At 44.7% G+C, this 23,433-nt stretch overlaps 1 protein-coding gene across 1 annotated transcript in view; it reads left to right on the forward strand.

Annotated features, from left to right (window-relative positions):
* Window positions 1-23,433, forward strand: part of LOC121290839 (immunoglobulin superfamily member 3-like) — a 191,575-nt gene that overhangs the window by 74,751 nt on the left and 93,391 nt on the right. The gene's annotated exons all lie outside the window — the stretch shown is intronic.

Raw genomic sequence — 23,433 nt, forward strand, 5'->3', positions numbered from 1 at the left:
TGATTGTTGGAGATAGACAAAAGGACAAAGAGGTGTTGAAAGTAGTGATATTATCTAAGGAATGTGCTAATAAGTGACATTAAGGGTAGAAAGCAGGATGAGGAAGGTACAGATAGCCCTTGTGGGGGTGGGGTGGGGGGAAGGGATCGAAATAGGCTAAAGGTAGAGATAAAACAATGGATGGAAATACATTTAAAAATAATGGAAATAGATGGGAAAAGAAGAATCTATATAAATTATATAGGAGGATCGGAAAGGGGGTGGGGATGGAGGAGAGAGTTCATGATCTAAAATTGTTGAACTCAATATTCAATCTGGAAGGCTGTAAAGTGCCTAGTTGGAAGATGAAGTGCTGTTCCTCCAGTTTGCGTTGAGCTTCACTGGAAAAATGCAGCAGACCAAGGACAGACATGTGGGCATGAGATCAGGGTGGAGTGTTGAAATGGCAAGCGACAGGGAGGTCTGGGTCATGCTTGCGGACACACTGAAGGCAAAATGGCCACCCAATCTGCGTTTGGTCTCTCCAATGTAGAGGAGACCGCATTGGGAGCAGTGAATGCAGTAGACTAAATTGAGGGAAGTGCAAGTGAAATGCTGCTTCACTTGAAAGGAGTGTTTGGGCCCTTGGACGGTGAGATGAGGTGAAGTAAAGGGGCAGGTGTTGCACCTTCTACGGTTGCATGGGAAGGTGCCATGGGAGGGGGTTGAGGTGTAGGGGGTGATGGAGGAGTGGACCAGGATGTCCTGGAGGGATGATCCCTGCGGGGGGGTGGGGGGGTTGGCGGGGGTGGGGTTGGTGGTGGTGGTGGTGGTGGTGAAGGGAGGATGTGTTTGGTGGTGGCATCATGCTGGAAATGGTGGAGGATGATCCTTTGAATGCGGAGGCTGGTGGGGTGAGAAGTGAGGACAAGTGGGACCCTATCATGGTTTTGGAAGGGAGAGGAAGGTGTGAGGGCGGATGCTTGGGAGATGGGCCGGACACAGTTGAGAGCCTTGTCAACCACCATGGGTGGAAAGCCTCAATTAATGAAGAAGGAAGACATGTCAGAGGAACTGTTTTTGAAAGTGGCATCATCAGAACAGATGCGACGGAGGTGAAGGAACTGAGAGAATGGGATGGAGTCCTTACAGGAAGCGGAGTGTGAGGAGCTGTAGTCGAGGTAGTTGTGGGAGTCAGTAGGCTTGTAATGAGGCTTGTAATGGACAGTCTATCACCAGAAATTGAGACAGAGAGGTCAAGGAAGGGAAGGGAAGTGTCAGAGATGGACCATGTGAAAATGATGGAGGGGTGGAAATTGGAAGCAAAATTAATAAATTTTTTAAGATCCAGACGAGAGCATGAAGCAGCACCGAAGCAATCAATGTACCGGAGAAAGAGTTGTGGGAGGGGGGTGCGGAGTAGGACTGGAACAAGGAATTTCTCTGCTCCTCTCACACATTCTAACCTGTCTCTGAAATTGCTGCACTCCGTTCTCTCAGGTCCAACCCTGACATTGTCATCAAACCTGCTGACAAGGGTGGTGCTCCTGATGTCTGGCATACTGACCTCTACCTCACAGAGGCTGAGCGTCAACTCGCAGACACTTCCTCCTACCTCTCCCTGGACCATGACCCCACCACTGAACATCAAGCCTTTGTTTCCAGAACTGTTACTGACCTCATCTCCTCTCGAGATCTTCCTCCCACAGCTTCCAACCTGATAGTCTCCCAACCTCGGACGGCCCACTTCTACCTCCTACCCAAAATCCACAAGCAGGACTGTCCCGGCAGGCCGATCATATCAGCCTGTTCCTGCCCCATGGAACACATTTCTTGCTAACTTGACTCTATTCTCTCTCCCCTTGTCCAGTCCCTTCCCACCTACATCTGTGATTCCTCTGACACCCTACAACATATCAACAATTTCCAGTTCCCTGGTCCCAACCGCCTCCTCTTCACCATGGACGTCCAATCCCTGTACTCCTCCATCCCCCACCAGGATGGTCTGATGGCTCTCCGCTTCTTCCTCGAACAGAGGCCCGAACAATCCCCATCCACCACTCCTCTCCGTCTGGCTGAACTTGTTCTCTCATTGAACAATTTCTCCTTCAACTCCTCGCATTTCCTCCAAATAAAAGGTATGGCTATGGGTACCCACATGGGCCCCAGCTATGCCTGTCTCTTTATGGGGTATGTGGAACATTCCTTGTTCCAGTTGTACTCCCCCCCCGCCCCCCAAAAGCCACAACTCTTTCTCCGGTACATCGATGATTACTTCGGTGCTGCTTCATGCTCTCGTCTGGACCTGGAAAAATTTATTAATTTTGCTTCCAATTTCCACCCCTCCATCGTTTTCACATGGTCCATCTCTGACACTTCCCTTCCCTTCCTTAACCTCTCTGTCTCAATTTCTGGTGATAGACTGTCCACCAATACTCATTACAAGCCTACCGACTCCCACAGCTACCTCGACTACAGCTCCTCACACTCCGCTTCCTGTAAGGACTCCATCCCATTCTCTCAGTTCCTTCACCTCCGTCGTATCTGTTCTGATGATGCCACTTTCAAAAACAGTTCCTCTGACATGTGCTCCTTCTTCCTTAACTGAGGTTTTACAGTGGTTGACAGGGCTCTCAACCGTGCCCGGCCCATCTCCCATGCATCCGCCCTCAAACCTCCCTCTCCCTCCCAGAACCATGATAGGGTTCCCCTTGTCCTCACTTCTCACCCCACCAGCCTCCGCATTCAAAGGATCATCCTCCACCATTTCCAGCATGATGCCACCACCAAACACATCTTCCCTTCACCCCCCCGGTAGCATTCTGCAGGGATCGTTCCCTCCGGGACACCCTGGTCCACTCCTCCATCACTCCCTACACCTCAACGCCTCCCACGGCACCTTCCCATGCAACCGCAGAAAGTGCAACACCTGCCCCTTTACTTCCCCTCTTCTCACCGTCCAAGGGCCCAAACACTCCTTTCAAATGAAGCAGCATTTGACTTGTACTTCCCTCAATTTAGTCTACTGCATTTGCGACTCCCAATGCAATTTCCTCTACGTTGGTGAGACCAAACGCAGACTGGGTGACTGCTTTGCGGAACACCTTCAGTCTGTCCGCAAGCATGACCCAGACCTCCCTGTTGCTTGCCATTTCAACACTCCATCCTGATCTCATGCCCACATGTCTGCTGCATTTTTCCAGTGAAGCTCAACGCAAACTGGAGGAACAGCACCTCATCTTCCAACTAGGCACTTTACAGCCTTCCAGATTGAATATTGAGTTCAACAATTTTAGATCATGAACTCTCTCCTCCATCCCCACCCCCTTTCCAATCCCCCTTTTTTTCCAATAATTTAAATAGATTTTTCTTTTCCCATCTATTTCCATTATTTTTAAATGTATTTCCATCCATTGTTTTATCTCTACCTTTAGCCTATTTCGATCCCTTCCCCCCACCCCACCCCCACAAGGGCTATCTGAACCTTGCTCATCCTGCTTTCTACCCTTAATGTCACTTATTAGCACATTCCTTAGGTAATATCACCACCTTCAACACCTCTTTGTCCTTTTGTCTATCTCTACCTATCACTAGCCTTCTATCCAGCTCTACCTGTCCCACCCCTCTTAAACCAACTTATATTTCACCTCTCTTCTATTTTTCCTTAGTTCTGTTGAAGAGTCATATGGACTCGAAACGTTAACTGTGTTCCTCTCCTCAGAGGCTGTCAGACCTGCTGAGTTTTTCCAGGTATTTTTATTTTTGTTCCACATACATGGACTTCCTATGTAGTAGAATTTGGCTGGAAATTGGAAGGATAATTCCCTTTTAAAAGAGATTTCCCTCATAAGTCTGGGCGGACGAGGTCATACCTCCATATAGCTGAACAGACTTTAATCAACTGACAATTCACAGCAGAGTTAAACCTGAGACCAATGGCCCTTGATGGTTCAGTGGATTTTCACTGTGAGGAGCAAAGTCATAAGGACCAGGATAAATCTTGGTTTGTTCCACAGTCTGTGCTGAGCTAGCTGTAGTTAGCTGAGTTTGATGGAGCAGTGCTATGATGGAGCCTCTTTGACCTGAGCTATAGAGGGGAAGCCAAGCTACCTGATCATGAGCTACTGGCTCCTGCTTGAGATGTATATTTTTCAATTTCGAGTGAGGACAAAATCAGGCTCAGCTGCGATGCCTTTAAAGTTAACAGTCTGTTGACTTACATTGTCAAGCATCGCCAATGAAGTATAAAAAAGCAACCAGCAGCTTTCTAACTGTCCCACGAAAGAGGCAAGCACCTTTTATGAAGCGAAACATTAATAAAGAAGGAAGCCCTGAAGTTTTCTTGTTTTATAACTCAGTGTAGTGTACTTACCCACATAGGCATCAAAGGCATATCTCTAACTGTAATGACGCAATCACGTTTGAATATTCAAATCATTTGCCCATCAATCAATATAAACAGCTCTGTCAGGGAGGCCACATTCCTCTCCGTTCCAGTCCTTCTTTCTTTTTATTAACTCTTTTATGTTGGCCTTTGGAAGGTCGTTTGTCTACCAGTGTGACAAACTGCAGCGGAAGCATATTGAAATCAACATTTCAGTGTTTATATGCTGGCAAACAATTCTGCAAATAAATCTCTGCTTGGCGCCACAAATTTCAGAATTTTTCAGTTTGAGCCAAAATGGAGTTGAAGTTAAATCTTGCTCTTGGTAGTGAATGTTGAGGAGCCGTGTGAGTGCAGCGGAGAAATCCAATCCTTATGACTGGAATTGAATCCTGGGCTCAGTTTTAATTCAAATCCATCTGTTGATAAAGGCAGCAGAGGCCTAGATTTTCCAGTTAGCAGTGATCCATTTAAAATAAATGAGTAATCAGTTCTGATGAAGGAAACACACTGAAAGCATTAACCTGTCCCTCTATAGATTTGAGTACTATGCATTTCCAGTTTTTTCTGGTTTTAATTCAGATTTGCAGTTTTTCTGCTTTCTATATAAAATAATTCCAATCTTGAATAGTCTCAACCTCGGCGCCTTTTCAAAGATCACCCTTTAGTTTTGATAGAACAGTATGATTTACAGAGGTGGATTTATAATGAAGCACACTGTGGCAAGGCATGGGGCCCCCAAACGATATGGGGAGCCCCAAAATGATGAGTGAGTGCTGAACTGTTGGAAGTGCTGTCTTTCAGCTGAGCCGTTACACTGTCTGCTGGGCTGTAAACAAAAAATGCCCTGGCAATTTCCCATCCGCTCAAGACACTAAAACAAACAGTTATGGGAAGTTGAGGCAGAACTCAGGCACAAGCCTACCAAGTCTTTGTGAGAGCAAGTTGAGATGATGGCCAAACTCGCCACCCAAGAATCTCAGAACCGTCAGTTACAGCAAAAAACTGTCCCATCAGAACTGCCAGCTTGCAGAGCTGGATGAAGCCAACAAAAGTCTACAGAAAGGTGAGCAGGAACTTCAGGAATTGCGGGTTAAAATTAGCCATGGGGCGTGTGGCAAGTCTAGCCTCATGGCTGATGTGGAAAACCTACAGAAGCGGTGACTGGAGATAAAGGGTAAGGGTGAGGAGAGGATCAAGGCAGAAAAGATTGAAAGAGGAAGAGCTCCGGAGTAGGAACTGGAAGTGGAAAAAGTACAGAGAAAGGATGTTTGATCTAGACAAACTGGAAAGCGTTTTTAACAAAAGCAGATGGGAATGTTCCCAACTTTATATTAGTTTGGATAAAGAGAAGAATCGGACCAAAGACTTTATCAGTGAATTGGAATTAGTGAAAGGCCGGGTGAAAGAACTCGAATTGTCAGAAGCTAGACTAGGGAAAAGTGGGTTGATCTTGAAAGATGACTTGACCAAGTTGAAGTCTTTTACTGTGATGCTGGTGGATGAGAGGAGAGGTATCACGGACAAGTTAAATCAGGAAGAGCAGAAAGTTAATGATCTTAATAACAAGCTGAGGCAGGGACAAAGTAAAACAACACAGATATCAGAGAAGGTGATTGAAGAGAGCAAGAAGCTTCTGAAACTGAAATCGGAGATGGAGGAGAAAGTATCCACCATTCTTAATGAAAGGGATGAACTGAAGGTGAAACTCAAAGATGAAGAGCTAAAGTCAAATGATCTGAACTTTGGAGTTAAAAACAAAAAAACTGCGGATGCTGGAACTTTGGAGTTGGCTTGTTGAAGAAGAGGCTACACTATATAGAAGAGGTGGAAGGTGATGCACCCCAAAATAAAGCCAAGAATGAACTCGAGAAACTTTCAAGAGACAGTTGGCTGGACGATAACAAAATTAAAGAGTTCACACTGGAAATAGAGTGATCGAAGTCTCAATTGAAGCAGTTAGAGGTAGTTGAAGGTGACCTGGTGAAGACTGAGGATGAGTACAACGAGTTTGAGTGGAAGTTCAAGAGCGAAGAAGATGAGGCAAACCTTCTGAGCCAACAGCTGGAAGAAATCAAAAAGCAGATGAGCAAAGGCAAGGCAGTGGAGAAAAGTGAAACCCTGAGGCAGGAGGCTGAGGCTTGGAATCAGTTCCGAGTTGAAGAGGCCAGAACTCGAGAGCTGATGACAGAGATCCAGGCACTGAGGGGGAAAATTCATGAACTGATAAACAAGTAAGAACAGCTTGCGCAGCTGCAGGCTGGTTATTCGGTTCGCCGGAAAAAAATTCCAACAAGAAGAGAACTAAAACAAAGTCATGGGCCAAGTGTTTGTGAGCTTGGTGAAGGAGCTGGAGCTCTCTAAATGGTGTAGTTGGGCACTCGGGCCATGCATGAATGGTAGAAGAATTATAGATGTCCCAGTGACATCCACTGCTGTACAGACCGACGGTCCAACCAATGGCATAGAAGAGGAAGACAACCCTGCTGTATTTATATACGGAAATCCATAAAAGAAGAAAGCCATCTGATGAGCAATCTGTGACAAGGGGGTACTTAAAAAGCCCCTGGAGTGACCCTCACTGTTGGGGCAGTATCCACCAGCTGCAAACAAGTTAAATCTCAAGGGATCCTGGATTCTTTGAATGAAGAAGAATTAAAACGGACAACACAATGGGCCTGAGAAACCTGCCCAAGTGAATGGTAAACCCAGCCGAGCCCTGGAGGTGATACTGTTGATGAAACAAGGACAGCCATTGTGCATTCAGGTAACTCCTGGGCACGGGAATAGCACAGCAATTCTCAAAATCACCAGCCCATCTGCCAAAGTTGACTTCTCCAGATGCGATCTGCAAGCTTGATGTGGCTGGAGCGAAGGGGAGGCAGCGGAAAAGTGGGGGCAAGGCGGATTCGCAGTCCTGGGGTGGGGGGGGCCCAAAAATGAAGCTGAGCACAGGGCCCCACATGTTCTGAGTACATTTTTGTTTGTCTTCCTGTTGATTTAAACAAACCTGAACCTGATTTTGATAGGGAGTAGGGTGAAGATGTGCAGTTGAGCAGACCTGATCCCTAAAACACGCTAGATATAGGAATACAGGAACAGGAGTAAGCCATTTAGCTTCTTGAACCTGTTGAGCCATTCCATTGGATCTTGGCTATTCTATGCTTCAGCTTTTACTTGTCTTTGATCCATTGGGATGGGATTTCCCAATTGATGCATGGTAGAAAGTTACTACCTGTGCAAAACAAGTTACGGTAACTGCCACAGCTGATTTCCTTGGTGAATACTTTAAAATGTTGTTCTGACTTTGTCTCGGGGATGTACGAGGTGTATTAATCACCTGAAGAGTTTGTTGAATGTCACTGACAGTTAGGGACATGCGGGCCTGTGACAAAGTTCTGGAAAGAGGTCAAAGTTTGTCTCCCTATGGTCCGTGGTTGCAAATTTAAAACATGCCTCTAGAGATCCATTGAGGAGGTGGGCACAGCAATGTGAAAAATCCAGAACATCTACCAACTGTTGCGGATTGACTTTGTTCATACTGGTCTATCATGTCAAAAAAGCTGGTAATGATGAAATGATAAGTCCAGTTTGTGAACTGAAACATTTTCTTTCTGTAGGGTCAGCATGCAGTATTGGAGAGAGGAGCTATGTCGAAAACTTATAGCATGTACAGTTCTGTCCTCTAGTACCTCACCCAATTAATTGTACCTTATTGATAGCCCTGGACAATAAGGTCTCAAAATTAACATGGCAATGTGAAGGGTGCACAGGAGCCCAATGAAGGTCAAAGAACCTGGCAAAACCATGGAGACCTCACTGGTCAAGCAGCCAGACTTTATTCATTAAACATGTAGAGGCTCCTATCTGATACCCCCCTCTGTATACAATCACAGTGGGGTGGGGTGGGTTGGGTGAGGGTGGGATGGGGTGCATGAAGAATCCTCTTAACATGTTGCCAGGAGAGTGGTCAGGGATGGGGGAAGAAAGCATGAGTATGATGTATGTGAGGGGGTGAGGATGGAGAATTTCTGAACACCACTAACTTGGTGGTCAGGGCTGGAGAGAGCACTCCTGCTTTTCCTGGCCTACAAGGACTTAAAGATAGGCAAAGTTATAAAATGTAACTGGGTCCCATCTAGTTGGTTAGCTCCTCCCACCATGATGCTTCTGCCAGGCAACAGGTCGTGCAGGACTTCCCCGATAGTGAGGTTAAAGATGCATTGTCGAATTGGATTTTGACTTCTGAATCCTCGTAGGCCCCTTACTGCTTTTAGACTGAGCCTGGTCCGTAAATACTGCGGTGGGTTGGGGTTTGGTGAGTTGAGGCCTAGGTCGTTAATTGGGGGAGAATGTTGTTGCTGAACCAGATCTTGTTCTTATAGCGCACTCAATTTTATTGTGCACTCGGGGTGGATGTAAAATTTCATGACACATTTGAAGAAGGGCAGGGCATTTCCCCAGTGCCTTGGCCAATGCAGTTTCTTCAATCAAAATGCTTAATTCAGTACTCATCTCATTTGCTGAACTCCTGCCCTGAGAGGTCCATTCCTGGTGGCATCACAACCATTCACACTGCATCAGCTGAAGCTGTTGAATGGATTGTTAACCTCCATATCAACCTATAACTGCTTCCCCAGACGCGCAAAAAAAAATTTATCATTTGCTCTTTGTGGGCCCTCACTGCGAACAAAATTAGCTGCTGTGCTCACAGATACTACAGTGCCTACACTTCAAAAACATTACTCATTGAGTGTGAGTACATGAGTGAAAGTTCCTTCTCTTCTTGCATAAAGACGTTCGCTTACAAATTAAAATGCAAACTTGGTGAGCCCATCTCCCCATCTGCCACCCCCAACTTCACCCACACTCACAACTGGTAGAAGCATCTATTTGTTTGGAACTGAATTGTACAGACTAGAAAAGGTTCCAGTTCTGATCCTTGGCCTGCTCTGATCTAGCTGATCTCAGATGATAGGATATTGGCCCCAGTGCCCACTTACAATAAGGTATTTTTCCCAACCCAGTGAGCCTAGCTCGAAAGAAGGCGATGGGGTACAAGGGCGTGAACAGGCTAGGATTTAATCAAACAACTAGCCATCATTCATTAGATAAAAACAAAAAAACTGCGGATGCTGGAAATCCAAAACAAAAACAGAATTACCTGGAAAAACTTAGCAGGTCTGGCAGCATCGGCGGAGAAGAAAAGAGTTGACGTTTCGAGTCCTCATGACCCTTCGACAGAACTTGAGTGAGTCCAAGAAAGGGGTGAAATATAAGCTGGTTTAAGGTGTGTTGGTGGGGGGGGGTTTGGGTGGGGGGAGAGAGAGAGAAGTGGAGGGGGTTGGTGTGGTTGTAGGGACAAACAAGCAGTGATAGAAGCAGATCATCAAAAGATGTCACCAACAATAGACCAAAAGAACACATAGGTGATAAAGTTGGTGATATTATCTAAACGAATGTGCTAATTAAGAATGGATGGTAGGGCACTCAAGGTATAGCTCTAGTGGGGGTGGGGAGAGCATAAAAGATTTAAAAATATTTAAAAATAATGGAAATAGGTGGGAAAAATCTATATAATTTATTGGAAAAAAACAAAAGGAAAAGGAAGGGGAAATCAGAAAGGGGGTGGGGATGGAGGAGGGAGCTCAAGACCTAAAGTTGTTGAATTCAATATTCAGTCCGGAAGGCTGTAAAGTGCCTAGTCGGAAGATGAGGTGTTGTTCCTCCAGTTTGCGTTGGGCTTCACTGGAACAATGCAGCAAGCCAAGGACAGACATGTGGGCAAGAGAGGAGGGTGGAGTGTTCACTTCTTTTGGCAGGAGTCCTCTCCCCATTCAACAGATCCTTTCACCCACCTCCAATATTCTCCCTCCACCTGGACCCCTCCCTCTGGATTCTTACCTTCTCTTGATCTTTTCATTGAGAACTGTCGGCGCGACATTAGTCGTCTCAATTTCTCTGCTCCTCTCACACATTCTAACCTGTCTCTCTCTGAACTTACTGCACTCCATTCTCTCAGGTCCAACCCTGGCATTGTCATCAAACCTGCTGACAAGGGTGGTGCTGTTGTTGTCTGGCGCACTGACCTCTACCTCGCGGAGGCTGAATGTCAACTCGCAGACACTTCCTCCTACCTCTCCCTGGACCATGACCCCACCACTGAACATCAAGCCATTGTTTCCAGGACTATCACTGACCTCATCTCCTCTGGGGATCTTCCTCCCACAGCTTCCAACCTGATAGTCGCCCAACCTCGGGCGCCTCCCAGCCCTGACCACCAAGTTAGTGGTGTTCAGACATTCTTCTATCTCCTACCCAAAATCCACAAACAGAACTGCCCCGGTAGACCAATCGTCTCAGCTTGCTCCTGCCCCACAGAACTCATTTCTCGTTATCTTGACTCCCTTCTCTCTCCCCTTGTCCAGTCCCTTCCCACCTACATCCGTGATTCCTCTGACACCTTACGTCACATCAACAATTTCCAGTTCCCTGGCCCCAACCGCTTCCTCTTCACCATGGACGTCCAATCCCTCTACACCTCCATCCCCCACCAGGATGGTCTGAGGGCCCTTAGCTTCTTCCTCGAACAGAGGCCCTAACAATCCCCATCCACCACTACTCTCTTCCGTCTGGCTGAACTTGTTCTCACACTGAACAATTTCTCCTTCAACTCCTCTCACTTCCTCCAAATAAAAGATGTGGCTATGGGTACCCGCATGGGCCCCAGCTATGCCTGTCTCTTTATGGGGTATGTGGAACATTCCTTGTTCCAGTCCTACTCCGGCCCCCTTCCACAACTCTTTCTCCGGTACATCGATGATTACTTCGGTGCTGCTTCATGCTCTCATCGGGACTTGGAAAAATTTATTAATTTTGTTTCCAATCTCCACCCCTCCATCATTTTCACGTGGTCCATCTCTGACACTTCCCTTCCCTTCCTTGACCTCTCTGTCTCAATCTCTGGTGATAGACTGTCCACCAATATCCATTACAAACCCACCGATTCCCACAGCTACCTCGACTACAGCTCCTCACACCCCGCTTCCTGTAAGGACTCCATCCCATTCTCTCAGTTCCTTCGCCTACGTCGCATCTGTTCCAATGATGCTATCTTCAAAAACAGTTCCTCTGACATGTCCTCCTTCTTCCTTAACCGAGGTTTTCCACCCACGGTCGTTGACAGGGCCCTCAACCGTGTCCGGCCCATCTCCCGCGCATCCGCCCTCACGCCTTCTCCCTCCCAGAAACATGATAGGGTCCCCCTTGTCCTCACTTATCACCCCACCAGCCTCCGCATTCAAAGGATCATCCTCCGCCATTTCCGCCAACTCCAGCATGATGCCACCACCAAACACATCTTCCCTTCACCCCCCCCTATCGGCATTCCGTAGGGATCGCTCCGTCTGGGACACCCTGGTCCACTCCTCCATCACCCCCTACTTCTCAACCCCCTCCTATGGCACCACCCCATGCCCACGCAAAAGATACAACACCTGCCCCTTCACTTCTTCTCTCCTTACCGTCCAAGGACCCAAACACTCCTTTCAAGTGAAGCAGCACTTCACTTGCATTTCCCCCAATTTAGTCTACTGCATTCGTTGCTCCCAATGTGGTCTCCTCTACACTGGAGAGACCAAACGTAAACTGGGCGAACGCTTTGCAGAACACTTGCGATCTGTCCGCAAGAATGACCCAAACCTCCCTGTCGCTTGCCATTTTAACACTCCACCCTGCTCTCTTGCCCACATGTCTGTCCTTGGCTTGCTGCATTGTTCCAGTGAAGCCCAACGCAAACTGGAGGAACAACACCTCATCTTCCGACTAGGCACTTTACAGCCTTCCAGATTGAATATTGAATTCAACAACTTTAGGTCTTGAGCTCCCTCCTCCATCCCCACCCCCTTCCTGTTTCCCCCTTCCTTTTCCTTTTGTTTTTTTCCAATAAATTATAAAGATTTTTCTTTTCCCACCTATTTCCATTATTTTTAAATATTTTTTAATCTTTTATGCTCTCCCCACCCCCACTAGAGCTATACCTTGAGTGCCCTACCATCCATTCTTAATTAGCACATTCGTTTAGATAATATCACCAACTTTAACATCTATGTGTTCTTTTGTTCTATTGTTGGTGACATCTTTTGATGATCTGCTTCTATCACTGCTTGTTTGTCCCTACAACCACACCAACCCCCTCCACTTCTCTCTCTCTCTCTCTCTCCGCCCCCCCCCACATACCTTAAACCAGCTTATATTTCAACTCTTTCTTGGACTCGAACTCAAGTTCTGTCGAAGGGTCATGAGGACTCGAAACGTCAACTCTTTTCTTCTCCGCCGATGCTGCCAGACCTGCTGAGTTTCTCCAGGTAATTCTGTTTTTGTTTTAGCCATCATTCATTGTCTAAACTCGCACTTGATGAGTGAATGTGGTATACAGGGTGGTTGGTGCGGGTAGATCCTTTGCTTCTACATGAAGTTCATGGGGTGGGGGGTAGAATAATTGGGAGGGGAAAGATGTCAGGAATTGGGATAAAGACTTTGTGGTTGTTTTTTACCATCACCTTTGCAGATACACAGGTGGATTGCACATTTCAAAGCCTTATGTATCTGCTGCTTATCTCCACTTGACTAAATTGATTTGAAAATCCATTGAAATTTGTAACCAGCTGGAATGTATACAACATAATAAAGCCTCTGTGGACACTATACAATTATTTTGAAATCCAGCTTTTCTAAGCTCATTAAAGCTGTTTTCAGGTTTGAACTAGAGTTAGACAATCAGCCCAATGTTGCTTCACAGAATGATTTGAAACCTTTTTAATTTATCAGTTGTTCAGATTGCCAAATATATAGGTCAAGGAATCAGTGCCATTGTCAGTGAATGTAGAGATTAAATGTAATATATGAGAATTTGGTTAATATGATCAGCCCAGTTGGTAGCATTTCCTGTGGTGATTTGTACTATACCTGATGAGGATAGAAAAGACTCTGCTGCTCAAGTGCCGATTCTAATCTCACTGTATTAGATAAAATGTTGAAATATACAAGTATCCAGAGTTATCCGAGCATTTCCACTAGCATGATAAAGTGAAAATAAGCAGTGGAGTCATTGAAGAGGCATGTGTCTTGTGTAGGCCCATATTTGAATCCCTCCAATTCCGTCCCTGCAACAGTAACTGAAATTGCATTTCTTAAAGGAACATTACATTCCATGTGACTGAGAGTGTGATAAACTCCTTTCTCCTAATCATTCTCCAACTTTCTGCAGCCTTTGACACGGCTGGTCAAACCATCCTCCTCTATTGATTGCACAGTGTTTGGTACCATTTACAACTCATACTGAAAGAGTCTGTGCACGCATGCAGAAAGATGTACAACATTCAGGCTTAGGCTGTTCAGTGGCAAGTAACATTTGTACTATAAGTGTCAGGCAATGATCACCTCCAATGAGACAGAATCTGACCACTGGCCTTTTGACATTTAATGACACGGTTTTGTGTGTTGTCCTTTGACATTCAGCAGCATTACCATCACTGAATCCCCCACCATCAACATCTTGGGCGGTTGATCAGAAACCTAACCGGACCAGCCACATTAGCACTGTGACTACAAGAGCAGGTCAGAGGCTGGGAATTCTACAGTGAAGGGCTCGCCTCCTGACTTCCTAAAGCTTTGCCACCATCTACAAGACAGGATTATGCAGAAATACTCTCCACTTTCCGGAATGAGTGCAGGTCTATCAACATTCAGGAAGCTCAACCTCAGTCAGGCCAAAGCAGTGCCATTGATCGGTACCCCATCCACAACTTAAACATTCACCCCCTCTATCACTGGCGCACAGTGGCAGCAGTGTATATCATCTATAAGATGCACTGCAGCAATTCACCAAGGCTCCTTCAGCAGCACCTTCCAAAGCCATGACCTCAATCACCTAGAAGAATAAGACAATTAGGGGCACGCAATAAGTGCTGGCCTTGCCAGTGAAACTCTCATCCCTGAATGAATTAAAAAGAAAATCTCTTATATGTCATCCAGCTGTGTGAGACCGCCCTCAGCTGGTTCCATTCTATCCATTTGTAGCCACCGAATCACCTGCAATGGTTTTCTCCTCCTATAACATTGCCTTTGGTGTCCCCAAAGGATCTATCCTTGGTACCCTCCTATTTCTCTGCCCCTTGTGACAACCTGAAAATAATATAATATCAGATTCCTCATGTATGCTGATGCCACCCTGTTCTACCTCACCACCATGTCTCCTAACCTTCCCACTTTACTTGATTGTGACGATTTGCCAAATGTCAACTTTCCAAACAATCAGCACAGTTTTTTCCTGCAGTTTAAATTGTGATCGTTTGAAATTTGGTATTCTTGTGTTAGTCCCTATGAGCGCAAGATGAAAAGCTTCAGCAACATTTCTCTTTTCATTAATATTCTGACTGTCCAGCACTGGATGAACAGAACATCCTGCAAAATATTAGGAAGACTATTGTCTTTGGTCCCACTGGAAACTCCATTCCCACCCCACAGACTCTATCCCTCTCCCTGGCAGCTGTCGGAAATGGTCCAGACCGTTTGCAAACTTGTCATATTTGACTCCAAGATGAGCTTTGTAACATTGCCTGAATCTGCCCTTGCTTCAGTTTATTTGCTGAAATCCTCATCCATGCCTTTGATACCAATAGACTTAATTCCAATGCATTCCTGGCTGATCTTCCATATTCTACCCTACATAAACTTGAGGTCATTCAAAGCTCTGCTCATATCCTAACTCATACCAAGTCTTGTTCAACCAACAGTTCTGTCCTTGCTGACCCATTTTGGCCTGGCAAAGCCTCAATTTTAAAATTTTCAAAACCCTCCATGGCCTTGAACCTCCCTATTGATATAACCTCCTCCCACCTTACAATCCTTGAGATGTCTATAGTCCTTCAATTCTGGACTGTTGCTTTGATTTTAATGGTTCCAATATTGGCAGCTGTGTCCTCTGCTGCCTAAGCCATAATCTCTGGAAGTCTCTTCGTTAACCTCTCAGCCTGTCTTTGTTTGCTCTTCCTTTAAGGTGCTGCTGAAAGCCTACTTCTTTGACCAAGCTTTAGGTCATCTGTTAGTTATCACTTTATGTGGATTGGTACAAATATTTGCCTGAAAACACTTCTGTGAAATTCCTTGAGATGTTTTACTACATTAAAGGCACTTTATAATTGTAACTTGATGTACACTATCTGTGCAGCCATGTCTTTTTTAAACCAGTTCAGAGCAATGGATAGAGATGTTCAACAAGACCCCCGTCCAGCAAGGCCAAAGCTGATATAAAAGTGGAAAAATCTTCAAATGCATTCGAGCACATTATTCATTGGATAAAGTGTTATTCTGCATTGTGCAGTATCAAAATTCAGATTTGACAATGTATTTCTTCCGTTTGCATTTATGTTTTCATTGAATTTCAGCTCAGCCATCTGGCTGTTACAAAGCTTTTACAGATGAGTTTCTGGCTGACTTCAAAATTTTAATGTATTTATCTTTGGATGTTTTGTTGACAGTTGTTGAATGGAATCTCATTATAAATGGTTGGTTGAGTTCCAAACCTCTAATGGATTTGGATCAGCAGGGGTTGTTAACACAGCTGTCAAGGGGACTGTGAGCTTTGTTATATTGACAGATTTATGAGCAATTAAGAGGATTTTTAAAAATTAGGTTTTGAAGTTCTATTTGTTTATTTTGACCAATATATGAAGAGTTAAGAAGATTGTTCTTTTCTAATTGCATTTTGAAATGCTGCCTGTTTACTTTAACAGATTTATGGGTTTCCCAAAGACTTCCCAATATTATTATAGGATTGACGTGTTCTTTATATGGTGGATAATAGGTGATTGGCTATGGGGGAGCAGTGAGGGAGTTACGGAAGGAGTATGGGGTGAAGGGAGGTATGGAAAGGCTATGGGGAGGTGAGGGGATGAATGTTTGGGTAATTTTCAGAACCGAGCATGTCCCAGCGAATTGAGGCAGGCCTTTTAACCTGGCCACCCAGGCATTTGCCTGCCTCTGTCTCCACCTTCGACCTGCTCCGGGAGGCCGCAGCCCCAACTCCAGCCCATCCTAGCCAGCCCGCCATGAAAATAGAATGACTGACCACTGCCAGTCAGGAGGCAGAATTGTGACATCAGGAAATCCCCTCAGCTCCCAATTTCCCCCTCCCAAGATAAAAATATGGCCCTTGGTTTCTCTATCTCAAACATGAACCTATTCTTTGTTGGGCTCTTAGTAATTAATTTGGAAAATATGCATCTTATTCACTTACTAAAATCATGCTGTCAAAAGTATTCATGCAATTGGCTGTTTTCAGTAGAACAATCTGAACACCTGTTTCATTGTGGGGGAAAGGATCGATGTGCTTCATGGTCACAGAATCACAGAATTGTTATAGTGTAGAAGGAGACTATTTGGCCCATCGTGTCTGCACCGGCTCTCTGAGCATTTTAACTTAGTGCCAGTCTCCTGCCTTTTCCCTGTATCCCTGCACATTGGATGATTATATAAATAGAAACAATGCCCTCTTGAATGCCTCATTTGAACCTGCCTCCACCACACTTCCAGGCAGTGCATTCCAAACTCTAACTACTTGTGAAAAAGTTTTTTCTTACCTCGCAATTGCTTCTTTTGCAAAACACTTTAAAACTGTGCCTTCTGGTTCTCCATCTATTTACAAGCAGGAATGGTTTCTCCCTACCTACTCTGTCCAGGCCACTCGTGATTTTGAAAACTTCTATCAAGTCTTCTCTCAGCCTTCTCCTCTCCAAGGAAAACAGTTCAACTTCTCCAATCTTTCCTCAAACTGAAGTGTCTCAACCCTGGATCCATTCTCGTAAATCTCTTCTGTACTCTCTCCAATGCATTCACATCCTTCCCATGGTGTGGCACCCAGAACTGTACACAGTATTCCAGCTGAGGTCTAACCAGTGTTTTATATAAGTTCATCATAGCACCCCTGCTCTTGTACTCTATGCCCTTATTAATGAAGCTTAGAATACCGTATGCTTTAGAAACAGCTCTCTCTACCTGTCCTGCCACCTTTAATGATTTATGTACATATACACCCAAGTCTCTCTACTCCCTGCACACCCTTTAGAATAGTATTCTTTATTTTATATTGTCTCTCCATGTTCTTTGTACCAAGTGTACCACCTCACACTTCTCAGCATTGAACTTCATCTGCCACCTGTCTGCCCACTCCACCAATGTGTCAATGTCCTTTTGAAGTTCTACGCTGTCCTCCTCACAGTTTACAATTCTCCCAAGTTTTGTGTCATCCACAAACTTTGAAATTGTTCCCTGCACACCAAGATCTAGATCACTTATACATATCAGGAAGAGAAAGGGTCCCAATACCGACTTCTGGGGAACTCCATTACAAACCTTCTTCCAGCCTGAAAAATACTCATTAGCCATTACTCTGTTTCCTATCCCTCAGCCAATTTTGCTTCCACATTGCTACTGCCCGTTATACTCCATGACCTATAATTTTCCTCAAGTCTATTGTGTGGCATTGTATCAGATGCCTTTTGGAAGTCCATATACATCACATGAACGGCCTTGCCCTTATCAACCATCTCTGTTACCTCTTCAAAATACTCCAGCAAGTTAGTTAGATACAATTTCCCTTTAACAAATCAAATTAGGGGTACAATTTAAGATGAGAAGCAATAATGCATTGTGCCTAGTGCAGGTTGTCATGGACAGGAAGATCCTGGACCTGACATTCACATTTGGGGAGCCTCTAAGATATGAAGCTTCTGAACGTAGCCCATTAGAAGGGACAGCATAATGGCATAATGTGACTGATGGGGTTCCATAGCATCCCCACCCCCCCCCCCCCGCCCAAAACCCCCACCCCAGTTCAGAGTGTTAGCAAGGATCCATGACCCTTGGTAATATGAAGAAAAGTGATAATATATACTTTAAAAGTTTGACCATTTTGAAAGATATTTTGATCGGAACAAAAGTGAGCTGGAAGTGGATTCCCCAATAGCAGCACACACATTGCGTTATCACCACTTCCAGGACCACACAAGTAGCTACAGAAATAGGAAGATAAAGCAGATGAATGCCTGACACGAAAGATGGTGCAGGAGGGAGGGCTTTAAATTCCTGCGACATTGGAAGATGGGACCTGTACGGGTTGGATGGGTTACACCGATAAAGGATTGGGACCAATTTCCTTCCTTCCATTCCTTGTTTCGCTAGTGCTATTGAGGAAGATTTAAACTAACTTGGCAGGAGACCAGGAAGTAATATCAGAAAGGAATACTAAAGTGCACAGAATACTGGGAGAGACAGATATCACTAGATTAGGAAATCATAAGTTATTAGGTGGGTTCATATTAAGGGAGAATGTAATAAACTCTAAATTGGGGCTACTGTGCATGCATGTGAATGCACTGAGTGTGGTAAATAAGATTAAGTTACAGGCACAAATTGCCATGTGGAAACAGAGGGGTTGGGTTGCGGGCGGTGGGGGATGGTGGGTGAGTTATGGAGCCGACAAGAGCAGGAAACGTGGCATTGCAGACTGACTTAATCAGGCGGGACATGAAATTTCAATTTCCCAATGGTGGATTGAAATAGAGAGATAAAGTCAGTGGCATGTTTACAGCGTGACGTGCCTCACGCCATCTTCTGGAGGATTCGTACCTGCAATATATTTGCATGCAATAAATACACATTAGTGTAAAACATTTTTTTAATAAAATCCTACCTTTAAGATAAGGTCAACGGTGCACAAGTATCTTATTGCACCTGGTTCACATTTGTTTGAAGGTGGCGTGCACCATGCGGCTGGTGGAGTTGTGTCTGAGGTCAGTGGTTTTCCTTGTTGGATTCTGTGGTAGAAGGGAGGGGAGTGGAATAATGGCAGCTTGCATAGAGTCTTAGGACTGGCAAGTCAAGGGTGAGAGAGGTTGTGCAGTGGGGTTGTGGGGACATGGAGAAGTGGAACAGGGATCCAGAGGAGGACAGAGCCTGGAATCAGAGGCATGGGGAGTGAAGTGGGAAGGGTCTAGCATCCTGGGTGTAGTAGTCAACCTAAGCAAATGAGGGACCTCAAGGATGGTGTCAGTATTGTCCAAATATGTGTCCATCTCAGCATGTTGGCTGGCAGAGACCTTACAGGGCTTTGAATTCACCTGCAACATTTCACTTATCCCCACTGACAACGTCCTTTACAATGTATGAAGGGAGGGCCAGCTGAGCCTGCAAGTTCAGCCATATTCTAAAGAGTGGCAAGAACAACACTGGACACTAACATGAACATTCAATAAAGAGGGAAGAAAAAATTCCACAACATTGTTTCTTCCACAATAAAGGAAATGCCCCTAACTCACCAGTAGCCATCAATGTATGCCAACCATGAGGCATGCCAGTACATTTAGCTCTGTGCCTAATCAAGTTTAAACAAATACTGATGGTGCACATGTGAATAAAGTGAAACCAATGTAATATGAAATATTTACAGGTGAAATTTAAAATTGAAAAACACACACATGCCACCTTTGGGCTCTCAAGTGTTATGTTAATGGTAGAAAAATTGTGGCCATGATGCAGAGCCTCCGTTTGTCCAGGAGACTCTTTTATCGCTCGCTCATACCTGCTGCATTATCAGCTGACAGAGGGTTTCACCACAATGCTGAATTGCATGTGCTTTGCATGCATGCTGCTAATGCTTAGAATTTTAATTATAATCGCATGGGAAATGGGAAAAATAGAGAGAGCATAAGTGGCACACAGTTACGGTTATGACTTGGGGAACGGCATGCTGTTGACAGAGTCCTTGCCATGAATGACATTGTCGCTGTAACAGAAACCTGGCTCAAAGAAGCGCAGGACTAGGTATTCAATATTCCTGGGTGCAAGGTGTTCAGGAATGATAGGAAAAGGGAGAGGTGGTAGTATTAATTAAGAAGGACATTGTAATGCTGGAGAGAGATGATGTCCCAGAGGGGTCAAGGATAAAAGCTAAGGAGCAAAAAGGTGCAATTACATTTCTTGGTGTAGTCTATGGGCCCACAACTAGTGGGAATGATGTAGAGGAACCGATTTGCAAGGAAATTATATGGAGATGCATGAATTATTAAGTAGTTATAATGGGGGACTTTACTACTATCCCAGTCTATATTTGGATAATTAATGTGAAAGGCAGAAATGGGCAAGAGGTCCTAAGCTCCTTGGGTAGTTCAGTAGAATTTTATACAGCAGTTTGTTTCCAGTTCAACAAGAAAGGAGGCGCTGCTAGACCTGGTTCTGGGGAATGAGGTGGGCCAAGTGGATCAATTGTCAGTAGTGGAACATTTAGAGAGCAGTGATCATTATATCATAAAATTTAGGTTGGTATGGAAAAGGGCAAGGCCCAATCCAGAGTAAGAACAATTAATTGGTGGAAAGCCACCTTCAAAGGGCAAGAATGCATCTGACCCAGATAAATTGGAATCAAAGGTTGACAGACAAAGCTTGAACAATGGACTACCTTTAAAGAGGCGACTGTTCAGGCATAGTCAAGCTACATTCCCACAAAGGAGAAAGGTAGGGGAAACAAATCCAGAGCCCTCTGGATGATGAAAGCGATAGAAGTTAAGGTGAAGCAGAAAAAGTGTGCTTATGATACCAACAGCATTACCCTCACCAGCCCTCTTGTTACCTCATCAAAAGGATGGATAATATAGCTGAGTACTAGACTGAATATAGAAAGTTTAGAAGGAAAGTGAAAAAGCAAATAAGAGAAACAAAGAGAGAATATGAAGAGAGGCTGGCAGCCAACATAAAATGGAATCCAAAAGTCTTCTGTGGGTCTAAAAATAGTAAAAGGAGGAATGGGGTTAATAAGGGACCAAAAAAGGAATTAGCACATGGAGGCAAAGGCATTACTGAGGTATTAAATGAATACTTTGCATCTGTCTTTACCAAAGAAGAAGATGCTGTGCAACTCATAATGAAAGAGGAGGTAATTCAGACATGAGACAGGTTTAAAATATATCAGGATGAGGTATTGGATAGGCTGTCTGTGCGTAAAGTTAATAAGACATCAGGTCCAGATAAGATGTATCCAAGGATACTAAGGAAGTGAGAGTGGAAATTGCCATAATTTTCCAGTCTTAATTAGACACCAGGTTGTTGCCAAAGGACTGGAGAATTGCAAATGTTGCACTCTTGTTTAAAAAATTGTTTAAAGATAAGCCCAGCAACCACAGGCCAGTCAGTTTACCTCGCTGATGGGGAAGCTTCTAAAAATGATAATTCGAGACAATATTAATAGCCATTTGGACAAATGTGGGTTAATTAAGGAAAGCCAGCATGGATTTGTTAAGGACAACTTGCTGGAGTTTTTTGTTGAGGTAACAGAGACGGTTGATGAGGGTAATGCTGTTGACGTGTATGTGGATTTCCAAAAGGTATTTGGTAAAGTGTTACATAACAGATTTGTGAGCAAAGTTATAACTCATGGAACAACACGGACAGTAGTGACATGGATACAGAATTGGCTGAGTGACAGGAAACAGAGACCAGAGGATGTTTCTCGGATGGAGGAAAGTTTATAGTGGAACTCCCCAGGGAACCTTACTCTCCCTGATATGAATTAATGACGTAGACCTTGATGTACAGGGAACAATTTCAAAATTTGCAGATGGTATAAAACTTGGAAGCATCATGAACGATAATGTGAGGACGATAATGTAGAACTTCAAAAGGATATAGCTAAGTTGGTGGAATAGGCGGTCAAGTGGCAGACAAAATTTAATGCAAATAAATGTGACGTGATACATTTTAGTAGGAAGAATGCAGAGAGACAATATAAAATAAAGGTTACAATTCTAAAGGAGGTGCAGGAGCAGAGGGACCTGGTTGTATATGTGCATTAGTCATTGACGGTAGCAGGGCAGGTTGAGAGTGTGGATAATGCAGCATGTGGCATCTAGGCTTTACCAATAGGGGCATAGAGTGAAAAAACAACCTTGTATAGAACACTAGTTTGGCCTCAAGAGGAGTGTTGTGTCCAGTTCTGGGTGCCACACTTTAGGAAAGATTTGAACACATTAGAGTGTGCAGAAATGATTCACAAAAATCATTCCATGGATGAGGAACTTCAGATATGAACATAGATTGGAGTGGTTGGGACTGTTTCCTTGGAGAAGAGAAGACTGAGAGGAGATTTTATACAGGTATTCAAAATCATGAGTGCTCTGGACAGAGTAGATAAGAAAGGAATGTTCCAGCTGGGGGAAGGATCAAGAAGTTGGGGGCACAGATTTAAGGTAATTGGCAGGAGAAGCAACAGAGATATGAGGAGAAACTGAGACGGAGAGTTCAAGGAAGGGGAGGGAAGCATCAGAGATGGACCATGTGAAAATGATGGAGGGGTGGAAATTTGAAGCAATATTAATAAATTTTTCCAGGTCCAGATGAGAGCATGAAGAAGTCATCGATGTACCAGAGAAAAAGTTGTGGGAGGGGGCCTGATTAGAACTGAAACAAGGAATGTTCTACATACCCCATAAAGAGGCAGGCATAACGGGGGCCCATGCAGGTACCCATAGCCACACCTTTTATTTGGAGGAAGTGAGGCGAGTTTAAGGAGAAATTGTTCAGTGTGAGAACAAGTTTAGCCAGATGGAGGAGAGTAGTGGTGGATGGGGATTGTTCGGGCCTTTGTTCAAGGAAGAAGCGGAGAGCCATCAGACCATCCCAGTGGAGGGTGGAGGTGTAGAGGGATTGGACGTCCATGGTGAAGAGGAGGCGGTTGGGGCCAGGGAACTGAAAATTGTTGATATTATGTAGGGCATCAGAGGAATCACAGATATAGGTGGGAAGGGACTGGACAAGGGGAGAGAGAATGGAGTCAAGATAGCAAGAATTGAATTCCGTGGGGCAGAAACAGGCTGACACAATCTGTCTGCTGGGACAGTCCTGTTTGTGGATTTTGGGAAGGAGGTAGAAGCGGGCTGTCCAAGGTTCGGAGACTGAGGTTGGAAGCTGTGGAGGGAAGATCCCCAGAGGAGATGAGGTCAGTGACAGTCCTGGAAACA

This window comes from Carcharodon carcharias, chromosome 18 (genome assembly GCF_017639515.1).
Source record: "Carcharodon carcharias isolate sCarCar2 chromosome 18, sCarCar2.pri, whole genome shotgun sequence".
Lineage (NCBI taxonomy): Eukaryota > Metazoa > Chordata > Chondrichthyes > Lamniformes > Lamnidae > Carcharodon > Carcharodon carcharias.